This window comes from Myotis daubentonii, chromosome 21 (genome assembly GCF_963259705.1).
Source record: "Myotis daubentonii chromosome 21, mMyoDau2.1, whole genome shotgun sequence".
Classification (NCBI taxonomy): domain Eukaryota; kingdom Metazoa; phylum Chordata; class Mammalia; order Chiroptera; family Vespertilionidae; genus Myotis; species Myotis daubentonii.
The window spans coordinates 18,353,553-18,374,338 of record NC_081860.1 but is presented as its reverse complement, the minus strand read 5'-3'; the positions used below and the strand labels follow the sequence as shown (position 1 = coordinate 18,374,338).

The 20,786-nt window shown below is 49.5% G+C and overlaps 2 long non-coding RNA genes across 3 annotated transcripts; both read left to right on the top strand.

Annotated features, from left to right (window-relative positions):
* Positions 1-853: 853 nt before the first annotated feature.
* On the top strand, positions 854-20,542 carry LOC132222745 (uncharacterized). 2 transcript variants are annotated; one of them, XR_009450294.1, is made up of 3 exons: positions 854-1,141; positions 3,951-4,055; positions 19,885-20,542. It is a non-coding gene; the product is annotated as an uncharacterized LOC132222745 (long non-coding RNA). The 2 variants fall into 2 exon arrangements; XR_009450293.1 differs by having other exon boundaries at positions 3,951-4,023; positions 19,885-20,509.
* On the top strand, positions 18,070-18,913 carry LOC132222930 (uncharacterized). The gene is made up of 3 exons (XR_009450336.1): positions 18,070-18,187; positions 18,460-18,589; positions 18,637-18,913. It is a non-coding gene; the product is annotated as an uncharacterized LOC132222930 (long non-coding RNA).
* Positions 20,543-20,786: the final 244 nt, after the last annotated feature.

Sequence of the window (20,786 nt, the reverse complement as noted above, 5' to 3'; positions counted from 1 at the left end):
CACAGCCCTGGTCCAGCCTATCCCTGTTGTCTGCCACCCCCGAATGTCTAATATCTGGTCTATTCCCGCCTCCAGCACTTGGTCCCGCCCAGAGCCCTGGTTCAGCCTATCGGCGTTGTCTGCCACCTCCGGATATCCGAGATCAGATCTAGTCCCGCCCCGTAACGCTTGGTCCCGCCTATGGCCCTGGACCAGCCTATCCGCGTTGTTGCATACCCATTTGTTCCCACCCATTCCATTCTTCCAACCTATCGGTGCTGACTGCAAGCCCCGGATATCCGAACTCTAGCTTAGTCCCGCCTCCACCTTTTGGTCCCGCCTATAGCCCTTGTCTAGCCTATCCGCGTTGTCTGCCACCCCAGAATATCCGGCATCAGGTCTAGTCCCGCCCACTAGTACTTGGTTCCGCCTATAGCCCTGGCCCAGCCTATCGGCATTGTCCGACACCACGCATATACGGGCTCTGCCTTAGCGGTGCCCCAGCTCTTAGCTCCGCCCGCACTTGGTCCCGCCTCTCCGCGTTTCCAAATACTCTTGGCTTCCGGGTCCAGCTATAGCCCCGCCCCTGGCCCGCTGAGTGACGGCTTCCGTATGGGATCCCTAAGGTCGCTGCTCAAAGTGCAGTTTCACACACTGACCCCGTGTTGGCGTTCGCATTGTAAGCAGCAAATACAAGTGATTTTGATCACTTGGTAGGGAACGTTATCTTACAAAATATTGCCTGCAACACTTCTCCCCTCGGCCCGCCCATTCCCCCCAAGCCCGCTAATCAGGGCCTGGTAAAGAAAACGGAAGTCGACGTGACAGCTCGCGGGTGCGGGAGGGGCTTTCGCCGCGCTGTACTGAGTCTGCGCGGGCCGCCCTTGCGTCATTCGGCCGCGACCAGGTTCTGCTCTTCCGCTTGGGGCGGTCCCTGGTCCCGGCGGGCGGTTGCCGGACTGGAGGTTGTCCCGGGCTACTTGTCCTCGGGGCTCCCCATGGAGGAGGCGGCGCGCCCGGCTGCAGCCCCGGATGCTCGCAGCTCCCACTGGACGGCGACGGAGGCGCTGGCCGCGCGAGCGCAGGGGAGGTCGGCCTGTGTGAGGGTGTGAGCGGCGGTGACCAGAGCGGAAGCCCGCTGTGCAGTCGGCCAGCCCACGGGGTGAGTCCGCCACTCGGTTTCCCTTTGAGGCGGGTGCGGGCGGGCCTTCCCGTCTCGGATCAGGGACACCGTGGCCCCTGTCGGCCCTGGGCCTCAGGTGTCGCTTTGCCCCAACCTTCTAGACTTTCTGCGGGTTTCCCTCCCACTCTGGGCCTGGGCTCGGAGGCAGGGAAAGAGGGCGCCCAAATTGTGGGCTCCCTTCTCAGGGGCCACCAATACCGCCTGCAGGAGCTCAAACCCCAATTGGGCTCCATTATGTAACAACCGAATGTAACGGGTAGCCCGGCGGCCTGTGGGCGCGATTTCCATCATTGGGTGATAAGGATCACACATTAGATTTCTTCAAAGCCATGGGGCTTTGCTTGCTTTCTTTTTTTCAGAGGAGGTATGTGTGCTAGATTGCCCAGGGCTGGTGTGACAACTGTCAAAAGTTGGACATCAAAGGAGCGAATATTATTCAGTGACCAGAGCAAATGTCTGTTTAAATCAGAAGTTCTCAATTACCGCAGGACAAAGCTAGGAAAGAGGTTGGGGCTCAGAAGGGAGTGGCACTCTCCCCGGTCTGAACTTTATATGTAAACACGTGGTCAGTTGGCCACATCATCTCAGGTTCTTTTTTCTCTTAAGTATATTTTTATTGATTTTAGAGAGGAATGGAGAGGGAGAGATAGAAACATCAATGATGAGAGAGAATCATTGATCCGCTGCCTCCTGCGCGACCTTGAACCTGCAACCCGGGCACGTGCCCACCCCCACCGGAATGAACTCAGGACCCTTCAGTCCACAGGCCGACGTTCTATCCACTGAGCCAAACCGGCCAGGGCTTGGGTTCTTAGAGATTTCCATCCTCCCAGTTTTGGACTAGGCCCCGGGGAGCCCGCTCTGTCACTGAAGGGACTAAGGTTTCCTGGACAGAAATGTGGCGATTGTGCATGGTTTGTGACCCATAAAACGTGGAGGTGGCTGTTCTGGCTTCGATATGTAATTATGCAAAGCTCTTTCCATCAGAAAGGGAGGGTCTGTGTCCAGGAGAGAGAAAAGTAACATTTGAGGGTTTTTTTGTTTGTTTGTTTTTTATTGTTTTAGTGCTTAAAGTATTACAAAAAGTATTACATATGTCTCCTCCCCCCCCCCCCCCGCCCTTGACAATATCCTGGCCTCCCCTACCCCCCAGTGTCTTATGTCCATTGGTTATGCTTATATGCATGCATACAAGTCCTTCGGTTGATCTCTTACCCCACTCCCTCCTGCCCCCCAACCCTCCCCGGCCTTCCCCCTGCAGTTTGACAATCTGTTTGAGGCAGCTATTATTGTTCATAAGTTTATAATGATCTTTATTATCCATGAATGAGTGGGATCATGTGGTATTTTTCCTTCATTGACTGGCTTATTTCACTTAGCATAATGCTCTCCAGTTGCATCCATGCCATTGCAAATGGTAAGAGTTCCTTCTTTTTTACAGCAGCATAGTATTCCATCGTGTAGATATACAACAGTTTTCTAATCCATTCATCTACTGATGGGCATTTAGGCTGTTTCCAGATCTTAGCTATGGTGAATTGTGCTGCTATGAACATAGGGGTGCATATATCCTTTTTGATTGGTGTTTCTGGTTTCTTGGGATATATTTCTAGAAGTGGGATCACAGGGTCAAATGGGAGTTCCATTTGTAGTTTTTTGAGGAAACTCCATACTGTCTTCCATAGTGGCTGCACCAGTCTGCATTCCCACCAGCAATGCACGAGTGTTCCTTTTTCTCCACATCCTCTCCAACACTTGTCCTTTGTTGATGATAGCCAGCCTGACAGGTGTGAGATGGTACCTCATTGTTGTTTTGATTTGCATCTCTCAGATGATTAGTGACTTTGAGCATGTTTTCATATGTCTCTTGGCTTTCTGAATGTCCTCTTTTAAAAGGTGTCTATTTAGATCCTTTGCCCATTTTTTGATTGGATTGTTTATCTTAAGTAACATTTGTTTTAACACAGGTTTGATGGGGGGAGATGGATACATACAAACAGTGACCAGGCCGCCCAAACTATTTTTTTCGAGACAAATTAAAATAATGATGAGGAGATTTAGTAAATTCATCATAGCAACACGGCCCCACCTAGGCACAGAAGGCAGAGGAGGGAAGAAGGGAGGGGAGAAGAGGGGAGGGGAGGGTTCAGGCTTCCACCAGCACCTGGGGACCTGGGCCTGTGCTTGGGAATGAGGGGGAGTCACTTCCCGCTGACAGAGGGTGGGGTGCGGCTCTGTCTACTCATGGCCCACTTGGTGCCCAGCGGGAATTGTGGGCCTGGCAGGAATCGGGAGCCCAAGTCCTGGGCTGAGATGGGAGAGGGGTGGGCAAAGTCTACCCTCCCCCAAATGGTGTCTATGGAATTATTTGGCAGGAGACATTTTAAGAAAAAGCCACCCTCCCATCCCCTTTCCCTTTGGTGCCCTCAAACCCCCAGGTTTTAGGGATCCCCAGAAAGGCAGTGGGAAGGGGTGCCAGGGAGGGAAGCAGGCCTGAGTGATGGGGGAGGCGGGTGAGCCTGAGGCCAGGCCAGAGACATTAACAGTGGGGCAGCTTCCAGCAGCTAAGGCTGCCCCAGCTCCTATGCAAAAGGTTACATTTTTGTTAAAAATAATAATAATAATACTAATAATAATAGTAGTAATAATAAGATAAGATCCAGCCAGCATGAATCAGTGGTGAAACACCGACCTAGGAACCAGGTTCTGGGATCGATCCCCTGTGTGGGGTGTGCAGGAGGCAGCCGATCCACGGTTCTCATTACTGATGTTTCTTTCTCTCCCCAAGACCTCTAAACCAGGAACCCCAGGGTGGGGCAGGAGGCGACAACGCAAAGTCACAGGATGCCGGTGACCTCCAGGTACATTGTGGGGCCCTGGGAGCTGAGGACACGTGAGTAACCTTTCTCTGTCCCAGTCTCTCTTTACAATTAACTAAATAGATACGTACGTAAATTTGCAAACTGGAAGTCTAGGGCTTCACAAACCTTGAGAGGATAACCAGCCTCCATGTTTTAAAGCAAAGAAAGCCCAAAACAGTCCAAACGCCCCCAGCCGCGCCTGATCCGAGCTTGGAGCGTCTTATGGCTGCTGGGGCGCCCAGCACTCTGCCCCTGAATAATCCAGACCCAAACCCTGGCCTGGACCCCCACGCGACCCTCCTGGCTGGCCCAAGTCAGGGAACCTGCGTGCACCATTATGTGCATCAACGCATCCCCCACCACACCCCCTCCGCATGGGAAACGGTGTTCCCTGTGGGTGTGGAAAGTCCCCACGGCTGCAGGCAGAGGCGGCTCCACGGTGTGCGAGATCCCACGGGAACACCATGTGTTAGCGTTTTGACCTTGTCTGACTTTTTTCCCACCAATCATGACACTAACAACTCCACGCCAGGCAACGCCTTTTATTCCCATTTTGAAAGGACGGTAAATGCAATCTTCTTTTATTTCAACATATTTTTATTGATTTTTTACAGAGAGGATGGGAGAAAGATAGAGAGTTAGAAACGTCGAATGGCAGCCTCCTGCACACCTTAGAGGACGTAGCTTAGCTTAGATACAGTAGCCTAGGTTAGGGAGGCAGACGGGACATTGCAGTCTTAGGATAGCTTAGGTTAGGCTAGACTAGCCAAGAGACCTTAGAGGACCTTACTTAGCCTAGGTTAGGGAGGCAGACGAGACCAATGCTGCCTTATGTAGCTTAGCTTAGGCTAGAGTACCTGAAGGACCTTAGAGGAACCTAGCTTAGCTTAGCTTAGCTTAGCTTAGCTTAGCTTAGCTTAGCTTAGAATAGAGTAGCCTAGGTTAGGGAGGCAGACCAGACCATTGCAGCCTTAGGATAGCTTAGCTTAGACTAGAGTAGATGAGGGACCTTAGAGGACCTACCTTAGTTTAGCTCAGCCTAGAGTAGCCTAGGTTAGGTAGGCAGACGAGACCATTGCAGGATTACTATAGCTTAGCTTAGGCTAGAGTAGCTGATGGACCTTAGAGGAGTTAGATTAGGTTTGCTTAGCTTAGCTAAGAGTAGCCTAGGTTAGGTAGGCAGACGAGACCATTGCAGGATTACTATAGCTTAGCTTAGGCTAGAGTAGCTGATGGACCTTAGAGGAGTTAGATTAGGTTTGCTTAGCTTAGCTAAGAGTAGCCTAGGTTAGGGAGGCAGAGAGACCATTGCAGGCTTAGCCTAGCTTAGCTTAGGCTAGAGTAGCTGAGGGACCTTAGAGGACCTAGCTTAGCTTAGCTTAGCCTAGAGTAGCCTAGGTTAGGGAGGCAGACGAGACCATTGCAGGCTTAGCATAGAGTAGCCTAGGTTAGGGAGGCAGACGAGACCATTGCAGGCTTAGCCTAGCTTAGCTTAGGCTAGAGTAGCTGAGGGACCTTAGAGGACCTAGCTTAGCTTTGTTTAGCTTAGCTTAGCTTAGAGTAGCCTTGGTCAGGGAGGCAGACGAGACCATTGCAGGCTTAGCCTAGTTTAGCTTAGGCTAGAGTAGCTGAGGGACCTTAGAGGACTTAGCTTAGCTTAGCATAGAGTAGCCTAGGTCAGGGAGGCAGACGAGACCATTGCAGGCTTAGCCTAGTTTAGCTTAGGCTAGAGTAGCTGAGGGACCTTAGAGGACTTAGCTTAGCTTAGCTTAGCATAGAGTAGCCTAGGTTAGGGAGGTAGACGAGACCATTGCAGGATTAGCCTAGCTTAGCTTAGGCCAGAGTAGCTGAGGGACCTTAGAGGACTTAGCTTAGCTTAGCATAGAGTAGCCTAGGTCAGGGAGGCAGACGAGACCATTGCAGGATTAGCCAAACTTAGCTTAGGTCAGAGTAGCTGAGGGACCTTAGAGGACCTTGCTTAGCTTAGCTTACCCTAGAATAGCCTAGGTTAGGGAGGCAGACGAGACCATTGCAGGCTTAGGCTAGCTTACCTTAGGCTAGAGTAGCTGAGGGACCTTAGAGGACTTAGCTTAGCTTTGCTTAGCATAGAGTAGCCTAGGTTAGGGGAGCAGACGAGGCCATTGCAGGCTTAGCATAGAGTAGCCTAGGTTAGGGGGGCAGACGAGGCCATTGCAGGCTTAGCATAGAGTAGCCTAGGTTAGGGAGGCAGACGAGACCATTGCAGGCTTAGCATTGAGTAGCCTAGGTTAGGGAGGCAGACAGACCATTGCAGGCTTAGCCTAGCTTAGCTTAGGTTAGAGTAGCTGAGGGACCTTAGAGGACCTTGCTTAGCTTAGCTTAGCCTAGAGTAGCCTAGGTCAGGGAGGCAGCCGAGACCATTGCAGGCTTAGCGTAGCTTAGCTTAGGCTAGAGTAGCTGAGGGATCTTAGAGGACTTAGCTTAGCTTAGCTTAGCTTAGAATAGAGTAGCCTAGGTTACGGAGGCAGACCAGACCATTGCTGCCTTAGCATAGCTTAGCTTAGACTAGAGTAGCTGAGGGACCTTAGAGGACCTACCTTAGTTTAGCTCAGCCTAGAGTAGCCTAGGTTAGGTAGGCAGACGAGACCATTGCAGGATTACTATAGCTTAGCTTAGGCTAGAGTAGCTGATGGACCTTAGAGGACTTAGATTAGGTTTGCTTAGCTTAGCTTAGAGTAGCCTAGGTTAGGGAGGCAGACGAGACCATTGGAGGCTTAGGCTAGATTAGTTTAGGCTAGAGTAGCTGAGGGACCTTAGAGGACTTAGCTTAGCTTTGCTTAACATAGAGTAGCCTAGGTTAGGGGGGCAGACGAGACCATTGCAGCCTTAGCATAGAGTAGCCTAGGTTAGGGGGGCAGACGAGACCATTGCAGGCTTAGCCTAGCTTAGCTTAGGCTAGAGTAGCTGAGGGACCTTAGAGGACCTAGCTTAGCTTAGCTTAGCCTAGAGTAGCCTAGGTCAGGAAGGCAGACGAGACCATTGCAGGATTAGCCAAACTTAGCTTAGGTCAGAGTAGCTGAGGGACCTTAGAGGACTTAGCTTAGCTTAGCTTAGCCTAGCCTAGAGTAGCCTAGGTTAGGGAGGCAGACGAGACCATTGCAGGCTTAGCATAGAGTAGCCTAGGTTAGGGAGGCAGACGAGACCATTGCAGGCTTAGCCTAGCTTAGCTTAGGCTAGAGTAGCTGAGGGACCTTAGAGGACCTAGCTTAGCTTTGTTTAGCTTAGCTTAGCTTAGAGTAGCCTTGGTCAGGGAGGCAGATGAGACCATTGCAGGCTTAGCCTAGTTTAGCTTAGGCTAGAGTAGCTGAGGGACCTTAGAGGACTTAGCTTAGCTTAGCTTAGCTTAGCTTAGCATAGAGTAGCCTAGGTCAGGGAGGCAGACGAGACCATTGCAGGATTAGCCAAACTTAGCTTAGGTCAGAGTAGCTGAGGGACCTTAGAGGACTTAGCTTAGCTTTGCTTAGCATAGAGTAGCCTAGGTTAGGGGGGCAGACGAGATCATTGCAGGCTTAGCATAGAGTAGCCTAGGTTAGGGGGGCAGACGAGACCATTGCAGGCCTAGCGTAGCTTATCTTAGGCTAGAGTAGCTGAGGGATCTTAGAGGACTTAGCTTAGCTTAGCTTAGCTTAGCATTGAGTAGCCTAGGTTAGGGAGGCAGACAGACCATTGCAGGCTTAGCCTAGCTTAGCTTAGGCTAGAGTAGCTGAGGGACCTTAGAGGACCTTGCTTAGCTTAGCTTAGCCTAGAGTAGCCTAGGTCAGGGAGGCAGCCGAGACCATTGCAGGCTTAGCGTAGCTTAGCTTAGGCTAGAGTAGCTGAGGGATCTTAGAGGACCTCGCTTAGCTTAGCTTAGCCTACAGTAGCCTAGGTTAGGGAGGAAGACGAGACCATTGCAGGCTTAGCATAGAGTAGCCTAGGTTAGGGAGGCAGCCGAGACCATTGCAGGCTTAGCCTATCTTAGCTTAGGCCTGAGTAGCTGAGGGACCTTAGAGGACTTAGCTTAGCTTAGCTTAGCTTAGCATAGAGTAACCTAGGTTAAGGAGGCAGACGAGACCATTGCAGGCTTAGCGTCACTTAGCTTAGGCCAGAGTAGCTGAGGGACCTTAGAGGACGTAGCTTAGCTTAGCTTAGCCTAGAGTAGCCTAGGTTAGGGAGGCAGACGAGACCATTGCAGGCTTAGCCTAGTTTAGCTTAGGCTAGAGTAGCTGAGGGACCTTAGAGGACTTAGCTTAGCTTAGCTTAGCTTAGCCTAGAGTAGCCTAGGTTAGGGAGGCAGACGAGACCATTGCAGGCTTAGCCTAGCTTAGCTTAGGCTAGAGTAGCTGAGGGACCTTAGAGGACCTAGCTTAGCTTTGCTTAGCTTAGGCTAGAGTAGCTGAGGGACCTTAGAGGACCTAGCTTAGCTTTGTTTAGCTTAGCTTAGCTTAGAGTAGCCTAGGTTAGGGAGGCAGCCGAGACCATTGCAGGCTTAGCGTAGCTTAGCTTAGGCTAGAGTAGCTGAGGGATCTTAGAGGACTTAGCTTAGCTTAGCTTAGCTTAGCTTAGCCTAGCGTAGCCTAGGTTAGGGAGGCAGACGAGACCATTGCAGGCTTAGCCTATCTTAGCTTAGGCTAGAGTAGCTGAGGGATATTAGAGGACCTAGCTTAGCTTAGCTTAGCATAGAGTAACGTAGGTTAGGGAGGCAGACGAGACCATTGCAGGCTTAGCCTAGCTTAGCTTAGGCTAGAGTAACTGAGGGATCTTAGAGGACCTAGCTTAGCTTAGCTTAGCTTAGGCCAGAGTAGCTGAGGGACCTTAGAGGACTTAGCTTAGCTTAGCTTAGCTTAGCATAGAGTAGCCTAAACAGGGAGACATACGAGACCATTGCAGGATTAGCAAAACTTAGCTTAGGTCAGAGTAGCTGAGGGACCTTAGAGGACTTAGCTTAGCTTTGCTTAGCATAGAGTAGCCTAGGTTAGGGGGGCAGACGAGACCATTGCAGGCTTAGCATAGAGTAGCCTAGGTTAGGGGGGCAGACGAGACCATTGCAGGCTTAGCGTAGCTTATCTTAGGCTAGAGTAGCTGAGGGATCTTAGAGGACTTAGCTTAGCTTAGCTTAGCTTAACATTGAGTAGCCTAGGTTAGGGAGGCAGACAGACCATTGCAGGCTTAGCCTAGCTTAGCTTAGGCTAGAGTAGCATAGGGACCTTAGAGGACCTTGCTTAGCTTAGCTTAGCCTAGAGTAGCCTAGGTTAGGGAGGCAGACGAGACCATTGCAGGCTTAGCATAGAGTAGCCTAGGTTAGGGAGGCAGCCAAGACCATTGCAGGCTTAGCATAGCTTAGCTTAGGCTAGAGTAGCTGAGGGATCTTAGAGGACCTAGCTTAGCTTAGCTTAGCTTAGCATAGAGTAACCTAGGTTAAGGAGGCAGACAAGACCATTGCAGGCTTAGCCTATCTTAGCTTAGGCCAGAGAAGCTGAGGGACCTTAGAGGACCTAGCTTAGCTTTGTTTAGCTTAGCTTACCTTAGCTTAGAGTAGCCTAGGTTAGGGAGGCAGACGAGACCATTGCAGGCTTAGCCTATCTTAGCTTAGGCTAGAGTAGCTGAGGGACCTTAGAGGACCTAGCTTAGCTTTGCTTAGCTTAGGCTAGAGTAGCTGAGGGACCTTAGAGGACCTAGCTTAGCTTTGTTTAGCTTAGCTTAGCTTAGAGTAGCCTAGGTTAGGGAGGCAGACGAGACCATTGCAGGCTTAGCCTAGCTTAGCTTAGGCTAGAGTAGCTGACGGACCTTAGAGGACCTAGCTTAGCTTTGTTTAGCTTTGCTTAGCTTAGAGTAGCCTAGGTTAGGGAGGCAGACGAGACCATTGCAGGCTTAGCCTAGCTTAGTTTAGGCTAGAGTAGCTGAGGGACCTTAGAGGACCTAGCTTAGCTTTGCTTACCTTAGGCTAGAGTAGCTGAGGGACCTTAGAGGACCTAGCTTAGCTTTGTTTAGCTTAGCTTAGCTTCGAGTAGCCTAGGTTAGGGAGGCAGCCGAGACCATTGCAGGCTTAGCGTAGCTTAGCTTAGGCTAGAGTAGCTGAGGGATCTTAGAGGACTTAGCTTAGCTTAGCTTAGCTTAGCTTAGCCTAGAGTAGCCTAGGTTAGGGAGGCAGACGAGACCATTGCAGGCTTAGCCTATCTTAGCTTAGGCTAGAGTAGCTGAGGGATATTAGAGGACCTAGCTTAGCTTAGCTTAGCATAGAGTAACGTAGGTTAGGGAGGCAGACGAGACCATTGCAGGCTTAGCCTAGCTTAGCTTAGGCTAGAGTAACTGAGGGATCTTAGAGGACCTAGCTTAGCTTAGCTTAGCTTAGGCCAGAGTAGCTGAGGGACCTTAGAGGACTTAGCTTAGCTTAGCTTAGCTTAGCATAGAGTAGCCTAAACAGGGAGACATACGAGACCATTGCAGGATTAGCAAAACTTAGCTTAGGTCAGAGTAGCTGAGGGACCTTAGAGGACTTAGCTTAGCTTTGCTTAGCATAGAGTAGCCTAGGTTAGGGGGGCAGACGAGACCATTGCAGGCTTAGCATAGAGTAGCCTAGGTTAGGGGGGCAGACGAGACCATTGCAGGCTTAGCGTAGCTTATCTTAGGCTAGAGTAGCTGAGGGATCTTAGAGGACTTAGCTTAGCTTAGCTTAGCTTAACATTGAGTAGCCTAGGTTAGGGAGGCAGACAGACCATTGCAGGCTTAGCCTAGCTTAGCTTAGGCTAGAGTAGCATAGGGACCTTAGAGGACCTTGCTTAGCCTAGCTTAGCCTAGAGTAGCCTAGGTTAGGGAGGCAGACGAGACCATTGCAGGCTTAGCATAGAGTAGCCTAGGTTAGGGAGGCAGCCAAGACCATTGCAGGCTTAGCATAGCTTAGCTTAGGCTAGAGTAGCTGAGGGATCTTAGAGGACCTAGCTTAGCTTAGCTTAGCTTAGCATAGAGTAACCTAGGTTAAGGAGGCAGACAAGACCATTGCAGGCTTAGCCTATCTTAGCTTAGGCCAGAGAAGCTGAGGGACCTTAGAGGACCTAGCTTAGCTTTGTTTAGCTTAGCTTACCTTAGCTTAGAGTAGCCTAGGTTAGGGAGGCAGACGAGACCATTGCAGGCTTAGCCTATCTTAGCTTAGGCTAGAGTAGCTGAGGGACCTTAGAGGACCTAGCTTAGCTTTGCTTAGCTTAGGCTAGAGTAGCTGAGGGACCTTAGAGGACCTAGCTTAGCTTTGTTTAGCTTAGCTTAGCTTAGAGTAGCCTAGGTTAGGGAGGCAGACGAGACCATTGCAGGCTTAGCCTAGCTTAGCTTAGGCTAGAGTAGCTGACGGACCTTAGAGGACCTAGCTTAGCTTTGTTTAGCTTTGCTTAGCTTAGAGTAGCCTAGGTTAGGGAGGCAGACGAGACCATTGCAGGCTTAGCCTAGCTTAGTTTAGGCTAGAGTAGCTGAGGGACCTTAGAGGACCTAGCTTAGCTTTGTTTAGCTTAGCTTAGCTTCGAGTAGCCTAGGTTAGGGAGGCAGCCGAGACCATTGCAGGCTTAGCGTAGCTTAGCTTAGGCTAGAGTAGCTGAGGGACCTTAGAGGACCTAGCTTAGCTTAGCTTAGCATAGAGTAGCCTAGGTTAGGGAGGCAGATGAGACCATTGCAGGATTTGCCTAGCTTAGCTTAGGCCAGAGTAGCTGAGGGACCTTAGAGGACTTAGCTTAGCTTAGCATAGAGTAGCCTAGGTCAGGAAGGCAGACGAGACCATTGCAGGATTAGCCAAACTTAGCTTAGGTCAGAGTAGCTGAGGGACCTTAGAGGACCTAGCTTAGCTTTGCTTAGCTTAGGCTAGAGTAGCTGAGGAACCTTAGAGGACCTAGCTTAGCTTTGCTTAGCTTAGGCTAGAGTAGCTGAGGGACCTTAGAGGACCTAGCTTAGCTTTGTTTAGCTTAGCTTAGCTTAGATTAGAGTAGTCTAGGTTAGGGAGGCAGCCGAGACCATTGCAGGCTTAGCGTAGCTTAGCTTTGGCTAGAGTAGCTGAGGGATCTTAGAGGACTTAGCTTAGCTTAGCTTAGCTTAGCTTAGCTTAGCCTAGGTTAGGGAGGCAGACGAGACCATTGCAGGCTTAGCCTATCTTAGCTTAGGCCAGAATAGCTGAGGGACCTTAGAGGACTTAGCTTAGCTTAGCTTAGCATAGAGTAGCCTAGGTTAGGGAAGCAGACGAGACCATTGCAGGCTCAGCCTAGCTTAGCTTAGGCTAGAGTAGCTGAGGGACCTTAGAGGACCTAGCTTAGCTTTGCTTAGCTTAGGCTAGAGTAGCTGAGGGACCTTAGAGGACCTAGCTTAGCTTTGTTTAGCTTAGCTTAGCTTAGAGTAGCCTAGGTTAGGGAGGCAGCCGAGACCATTGCAGGCTTAGCGTAGCTTAGCTTAGGCTAGAGTAGCTAAGGGATCTTAGAGGACTTAGCTTAGCTTAGCTTAGCTTAGCCTAGAGTAGCCTAGGTTAGGGAGGCAGACGAGACCATTGCAGGCTTAGCCTATCTTAGCTTAGCCTAGAGTAGCTGAGGGATCTTAGAGGACCTAGCTTAGCTTAGCTTAGCTTAGCCTATGTAGCCTAGGTTAGGGAGGCAGACGAGACCATTGCAGGCTTAGCGTCACTTAGCTTAGGCCAGAGTAGCTGAGGGACCTTAGAGGACCTAGCTTACCTTTGCTTACCTAAGCCACAGTAGCTGAAGGACCTTAGAGGACCTAGCTTAGCTTTGTTTAGCTTAGCTTAGCTTAAAGTAGCCTAGGTCAGGGAGGCAGACGAGACCATTGCAGGATTAGCCTAGCTTAGCTTAGGCTAGAGTAGCTGAGGGACCTTAGAGGACCTAGCTTAGCTTAGCTTAGCATAGAGTAGCCTAGGTTAGGGAGGCAGACGAGACCATTGCAGGATTTGCCTAGCTTAGCTTAGGCCAGAGTAGCTGAGGGACCTTAGAGGACTTAGCTTAGCTTAGCATAGAGTAGCCTAGGTCAGGAAGGCAGACGAGACCATTGCAGGATTAGCCAAACTTAGCTTAGGTCAGAGTAGCTGAGGGACCTTAGAGGACTTAGCTTAGCTTAGCTTAGCATAGAGTAGCCTAGGTTAGGGAGGCAGACGAGACCATTGCAGGCTTAGCCTAGCTTAGCTTAGGCTAGAGTAGCTGAGGGACCTTAGAGGACCTAGCTTAGATTTGCTTAGCTTAGGCTAGAGTAGCCTAGGTTAGGGAGGCAGACGAGACCATTGCAGGCTTAGCCTATCTTAGCTTAGGCCAGAGTAGCTGAGGGATCTTAGAGGACTTAGCTTAGCTTAGCTTAGCTTAGCTTAGCCTAGAGTAGCCTAGGTTAGGGAAGCAGACGAGACCATTGCAGGCTTAGCCTATCTTAGCTTAGGCCAGAGTAGCTGAGGGACCTTAGAGGACTTAGCTTAGCTTAGCTTAGCATAGAGTAGCCTAGGTTAGGGAGGCAGACGAGACCATTGCAGGCTTAGCCTAGCTTAGCTTAGGCTAGAGTAGCTGAGGGACCTTAGAGGACCTAGCTTAGATTTGTTTAGCTTAGGCTAGAGTAGCTGAGGGACCTTAGAGGACCTAGCTTAGCTTTGTTTAGCTTAGCTTAGCTTAGAGTAGCCTAGGTTAGGGAGGCAGCCGAAACCATTGCAGGCTTAGCGTAGCTTAGCTTAGGCTAGAGTAGCTAAGGGATCTTAGAGGACTTAGCTTAGCTTAGCTTAGCTTAGCCTAGAGTAGCCTAGGTTAGGGAGGCAGACGAGACCATTGCAGGCTTAGCCTATCTTAGCTTAGGCCAGAGTAGCTGAGGGACCTTAGAGGACTTAGCTTAGCTTAGCTTAGCCTAGAGTAGCCTAGGTTAGGGAGGCAGACGAGACCATTGCAGGCTTAGCCTATCTTAGCTTAGGCTAGAGTAGCTGAGGGATCTTAGAGGACCTAGCTTAGCTTAGCTTAGCTTAGCATAGAGTAACCTAGGTTAGGGAGGCAGATGAGACCATTGCAGGCTTAGCGTCACTTAGCTTAGGCCAGAGTAGCTGAGGGGCCTTAGAGGACCTAGCTTACCTTTGCTTACCTAAGCCACAGTAGCTGAGGGACCTTAGAGGACCTAGCTTAGCTTTGTTTAGCTTAGCTTAGCTTAGAGTAGCCTAGGTTAGGGAGGCAGACGAGACCATTGCAGGCTTAGCCTAGCTTAGCTTAGGCTAGAGTAGCTGAGGGGCCTTAGAGGACCTAGCTTAGCTTTGTTTAGCTTAGCTTAGCTTAGCTTAGAGTAGCCTAGGTCAGGGGGCAGACGAGACCATTGCAGGCTTAGCCTAGTTTAGCTTAGGCTAGAGTAGCTGAGGGACCTTAGAGGACTTAGCTTAGCTTAGCTTAGCTTAGCATAGAGTAGCCTAGGTCAGGGAGGCAGACGAGACCATTGCAGGCTTAGCCTAGTTTAGCTTAGGCTAGAGTAGCTGAGGGACCTTAGAGGACTTAGCTTAGCTTAGCTTAGCTTAGCATAGAGTAGCCTAAACAGGGAGGCAGACGAGACCATTGCAGGATTAGCCTAGTTTAGCTTAGGTCAGAGTACCTGAGCGACCTTAGAGGACCTTGCTTAGCTTAGCTTACCCTAGAATAGCCTAGGTTAGCGAGGCAGCCGAGACCATTGCAGGCTTAGCGTAGCTTAGCTTAGGCTAGAATAGCTGAGGGATCTTAGAGGACTTAGCTTAGCTTAGCTTAACATTGAGTAGCCTAGGTTAGGGAGGCAGACAGACCATTGCAGGCTTAGCCTAGCTTAGCTTAGGCTAGAGTAGCTGAGGGACCTTAGAGGACCTTGCTTAGCTTAGCTTAGCCTAGAGTAGCCTAGGTTAGGGAGGCAGACGAGACCATTGCAGGCTTAGCATAGAGTAGCCTAGGTTAGGGAGGCAGCCGAGACCATTGCAGGCTTAGCGTAGCTTAGCTTATGCTAGAGTAGCTGAGGGATCTTAGAGGACTTAGCTTAGCTTAGCTTAGCTTAGCTTAGAGTAGCCTAGGTTAGGGAGGCAGACGAGACCATTGCAGGCTTAGCCTATCTTAATTTGGCCAGAGTAGCTGAGGAACCTTAGAGGACTTAGCTTAGCTTTGCTTAGCTTAGCCTAGAGTAGCCTAGGTTAGGGAGGCAGACGAGACCATTGCAGGCTTAGCCTATCTTAGCTTAGGCTAGATTAGCTGAGGGACCTTAGAGGACCTAGCTTAGCTTAGCTTAGTTTAGCCTAGAGTAGCCTAGGTTAGGGAGGCAGACGAGACCATTGCAGGCTTAGCATAGAGTAGCCTAGGTTAGGGAGGCAGCCGAGACCATTGCAGGCTTAGCATAGCTTAGCTTAGGCTAGAGTAGCTGAGGGATCTTAGAGGACCTAGCTTAGCTTAGCTTAGCTTAGCATAGAGTAACCTAGGTTAAGGAGGCAGACAAGACCATTGCAGGCTTAGCCTATCTTAGCTTAGGCCAGAGAAGCTGAGGGACCTTAGAGGACCTAGCTTAGCTTTGTTTAGCTTAGCTTAGCTTAGCTTAGAGTAGCCTAGGTTAGGGAGGCAGACGAGACCATTGCAGGCTTAGCCTAGCTTAGCTTAGGCTAGAGTAGCTGACGGACCTTAGAGGACCTAGCTTAGCTTTGTTTAGCTTAGCTTAGCTTAGAGTAACCTAGGTTAGGGAGGCAGACGAGACCATTGCAGGCTTAGCCTATCTTAGCTTAGGCTAGAGTAGCTGAGGGATCTTAGAGGACCTAGCTTAGCTTAGCTTAGCTTAGCATAGAGTAACCTAGGTTAAGGAGGCAGACGAGACCATTGCAGGCTTAGCCTATCTTAGCTTAGGCCAGAGAAGCTGAGGGACCTTAGAGGACCTAGCTTAGCTTTGTTTAGCTTAGCTTAGCTTAGTTTAGAGTAGCCTAGGTTAGGGAGGCAGACGAGACCATTGCAGGCTTAGCCTAGCTTAGCTTAGGCTAGAGTAGCTGAGGGACCTTAGAGGAACTAGCTTAGCTTTGTTTAGCTTACCTTAGCTTAGAGTAGCCTAGGTTAGGGAGGCAGACGAGACCATTGCAGGATTAGCCTAGCTTAGCTTAGGCTAGAGTAGCTGCGGGACCTTAGAGGACCTAGCTTAGCTTAGCCTTGCTTAGCTTAGCTTAGAGTAGCCTAGGTTAGGGAGGCAGACGAAACCATTGCAGGACTAGCATAGAGTAGCCTAGGTTAGGGAGGCAGACGAGACCATTGCAGGATTAGCCAAACTTAGCTTAGGTCAGAGTAGCTGAGGGACCTTAAAGGACCTTGCTTAGCTTAGCTTTACCTAGAATAGCCTAGGTTAGGGAGGCAGACGAGACCATTGCAGGCTTAGCCTAGCTTAGCTTAGGCTAGAGTAGCTGAGGGACCTTAGAGGACTTAGCTTAGCTTAGCTTAGCTTAGCATAGAGTAGCCTAGGTTAGGGAGGCAGACGAGACCATTGCAGGATTAGCCAAACTTAGCTTAGGTCAGAGTAGCTGAGGGACCTTAAAGGACCTTGCTTAGCTTAGCTTTACCTAGAATAGCCTAGGTTAGGGAGGCAGACGAGACCATTGCAGGCTTAGCCTAGCTTAGCTTAGGCTAGAGTAGCTGAGGGACCTTAGAGGACTTAGCTTAACTTAGCATAGAGTAGCCTAGGTTAGGGAGGCAGACGAGACCATTGCAGGCTTAGCCTAGCTTAGCTTAGGCCAGAGTAGCTGAGGGACCTTAGAGGACTTAGCTTAGCTTAGCTTGGCTTGGCTTAGCTTAGCATAGAGTAGCCTAGGTTAGCGAGGCAGACGAAACCATTGCAGGATTAGCCTAGTTTAGCTTAGGCCAGAGTAGCTGAGGGACCTTAGAAGACTTAGCTTAGCTTAGCTTAGCTTAGCTTGGCTTAGCTTAGCATAGAGTAGCCTAGGTTAGCGAGGCAGACGAAACCATTGCAGGATTAGCCAAATTTAGCTTAGGTCAGAGTAGCTGAGGGATCTTAGAGGACCTTGCTTAGCTTAGCTTAGCATAGAGTAGCCTAGGTTAGGGAGTCAGACGAGACCAATGCAGGCTTAGCTTAGCTTAGCTTAGGCTAGAGTAGCTGAAGGACCTTAGAGGACCTAGCTTAGCTTAGCCTTACTTAGCTTAGCTTAGAGTAGCCTAGGTTAGGGAGGCAGACAAGACCATTGCAGGCTTAGCTTAGCTTAGCTTAGCTTAGGCTAGAGTAGCTGAACGACCTTAGAGGACCTAGCTTAGCTTAGCCTTGCTTAGCTTAGCTTAGAGTAGCCTAGGTTAGGGAGGCAGACGATACCATTGCAGGCTTAGCCTAGCTTAGCTTAGGCTAGAGAAGCTGAGGACCTTAGAGCACCTAGCTTAGCTTTGCTTAGCTTTGGTTAGAGTAGCTGAGGGACCTTAGAAGACCTAGCTTAGCTTTGCTTATCCTAGCTTAGAGTAGCCTAGGTTAGGGAGGCAGAGAAGACCATTGCAGGCTTAGCATAGAGTAGCCTAGGTTAGGGAGGCAGACGAGACCATTGCAGGCTTAGCCTAGCTTAGCTTACACTAGAGTAGCTGAGTGACCTTCGAGGACCTAGCTTAGCTTTGCTTAGCTTAGGCTAGAGTAGCTGAGGGACCTTAGAGGACCTAGCTTAGCTTTGCTTAGCTTTGGTTAGAGTAGCTGAGGGACCTTAGAAGACCTAGCTTAGCTTTGCTTATCCTAGCTTAGAGTAGCCTAGGTCAGGGAGGCAGAGGAGACCATTGCAGGCTTAGCCTAGCTTAGCTTACACTAGAGTAGCTGAGTGACCTTAGAGGACCTAGCTTAGCTTTGCTTAGCTTAGAGTAGCCTAGGTTAGGGAGGCAGACGAGACCATTGCAGGCCTTGCCTAGCTTAGCTTAGGCTAGAGTAGCTGAGGGACCTTAGAGGACCTAGCTTACCTTAGCCTAGAGTAGCTGAGGGACCTTAGAAGACCTAACTTAGCTAATTGTAGCTTAGGCTAGAGTAGCTGAGGGACTTTAGTGGACCTAGCTTATCTTAGCTTAGCATAGAGTAGCCTAAGTTAGGGAGGCAGACGAGACCATTGCAGGCTTAGCCTAGCTTAGCCTAGGCTAGAGTAGCTGAGGGACCTTGGAGGACCTAGCTTAGCTTAGCTCAGCTTAGAGTAGCCTAGGTTATGGAGGCAGACGAGACCATTACAGGCTTTGCATAGCTAAGGTCCTTCAGCTATTCTACCCTAAGCTAAGCTAGGCTAAGCCTGCAATGGTCTCGTCTGCCTCCATTACCTAGGCTACTCTAGACTGAGCTAAGCTAAGCTAGGTCCTCTAAGGTTCCTGAGCTACTGTAGCCTAATCTAAGCTTAGACTGCAGTGGTCTCGTCTGCCTCCCTTACCTAAGGGCTGTTAGAGTACCTCGCTTAGCTTAGTTTAGCATAGAGTAGCCTAGGTTTCGGAGGCAGACGAGACCATTGCACAGCTAGGATAGGGAGGTAGACGAAACTTTTGTGACTTAGCTTAGCTTTGCTTAGGCTAGAGTAGGTCCCTCAGCTACTCTATCCCAAGCTAAGCTACGCTAGGTCCTATAAGTCTCTCAGCTACTCTAGTCTAAGCTAAGCTACGCTAGGTCCGCAATGGTCTCTTCTGCCTCCCTAACCTGGCTACTCTATGCTAAGCTAAGCTAAGCTAAGCTACGCTAAGTCCTCTAAGGTCTGTCTGCTACTCTAGCCTAAGCTAATCTTAGCTACGCTATGTTCTCTAAGGTCGCTCAGCTACTATAGCCTAATCTAAGCTACCTAAGTTTGCAATGGTCTCGTCTGCCTCCCTAACCTAGGCTACTCTAGGCTAAGCTAAGCTAAGCAAAGCAAGGTCCTCTAAGTTTCCTCAGCTACTCCAGCCTAAGCTAAACTTAGGTAAGGTAGGTCCACAATGGTCTCGTCTGTCTCCTAACCTAGGCTACTCTAGCCTCATCTTAGCTACGCTAGGTCCTCTGAGATCTCTCAGCTACTCTGGCCTACCCTAAGCTATGCTAAGTCTGCAATGGTCTCCTCTGCCTCCCTATCCTAGCTGTGTCATATGCCTCACAAACCTAGGCTCCTCTAGGGTAATCTATCCTTAGCCAGGTATCAAAGGTCCCTTTGCTATTCTATGTAATGCTAAACTTAGCTAGGTCTGCAATGGTGTCGTGCCTCACTAGCCTAAGGTTACTGTAGGTTAAGGTAGTTCCTCGAAGGTCTAGTCTCTCTCACTAACCTACAGTGCTTTGTGCTGGGTTAAGCTAAGCTAGGTCCTTGAAAGTCTCATCTTCCTCACTAACCTGTGTTCCTCTAGGGTACGCTTAGCTCTGCTAGTGCCTCAAAGGTCTCTTCTCCCTCAGTAAGCTAAGATACTCTAGGCGAGGTCCTCGAAGGTCTAATCTCCCTCACTCTTCTAAACCATGCTATGCTACGGTACGCTAATGTCAGGAAAGATTGTACTAGTGTCTTAAAATGATACCTTTCCCAGCTGGCGTGGCTCATGTTTGAGTGTTTACTTCTGAACCAGGAAGTCAAGGTAGATTCCTCTTCAGAGCACCTGCTGGTTTTGATGGCTGGGTCCCCATTCTGTGAGCACAGGATGCAACCAATCAGTGCTTCTCTCTCTGCATTGATGTTTCTATTTCTCTTCCTCTCCCTTCCTCTCTGAAATTAATTAAAAAATTTTAAAAAATATGAAGATGCTGGTGTATTTTTAGACAAGATCTTATTTTTTTAACCCCCAGGAAATCCCTGTCATTCAAGTGGATTTACCTTTGCTTAGTCTGTAATCATCGCCGGTCAATGCCCCACTGTGTTCAGAAGGGGAAACTTGTCTTTGATGTCCTCTCTTTCTGTAGGTGCCAATTACTGTTCCCCGAGCCTGGAGAGCAGGGTGATGGTACAGCCACTGCCTTCTTCAAACAACATCCATTTTGTCTGTGTGGGAAGAGTCCATCTTTATTTCATCAGTTTCAATTATCACTCATAAAAGGATCCCTAAATACCAACTCAACACATACAAATCCATCAACGACTATGCTTGTAAATCAGTCCTATCAACAGGCATTTGTTGAGCACATTCCTGGGTCCTAAGTCCTTGCATGTCATGGAGCCTTGGAAAGCAAGGTGGGCAGATGACATCCCCAATCTCATAAATGATGAAACCGGCATCGGGGTGACCTACTCAAGCTGTTAATGTGAGTGTTCAGATTCCAGACCCTGGCTTCTCCCACTATTTCTCTACCTGAGGTTGGGTGAGGGCCTTGGTATTGACCAGAAGCGCAGAGAAAGAATCCTGAAATCAGATGACCAATGGTTTCAAGACTGGCTCTGTTGAATGTTATGGTGTGGCCTAGGGCAAATTTCTTAATGACTTAGTCTCAAATGACTCATTTGTATTGTTATCATACTTCCATGCCTCAATAAAAGTATACTTTAAAAAAATCCATATCTGTAGAATTGCACCTGCGAGAAACTAGGGTTTGCAAGTCAGTTTCCCTAGCCAAAAGGTCGCTTTTATAAGGAGAATCATGTGCTTATTCCCTCAGGAAATCCCAGAATCTAGGAAGGATCACAAGCCAGGCTCATTATATGTGAAATAAACTGATGGAGGAGGAAGAATCTTTCACAGAACCGGAAGGTGGACACCCTATGTCATCTCTTAAGTCTGCTAGAGAAAAGGTGGTCCAGTAAGATTTGGGTGGGGGGGGGGGAGGCATTAACACAGTCTGGAAGAATGGGCTCACACCCCCCTGGAACT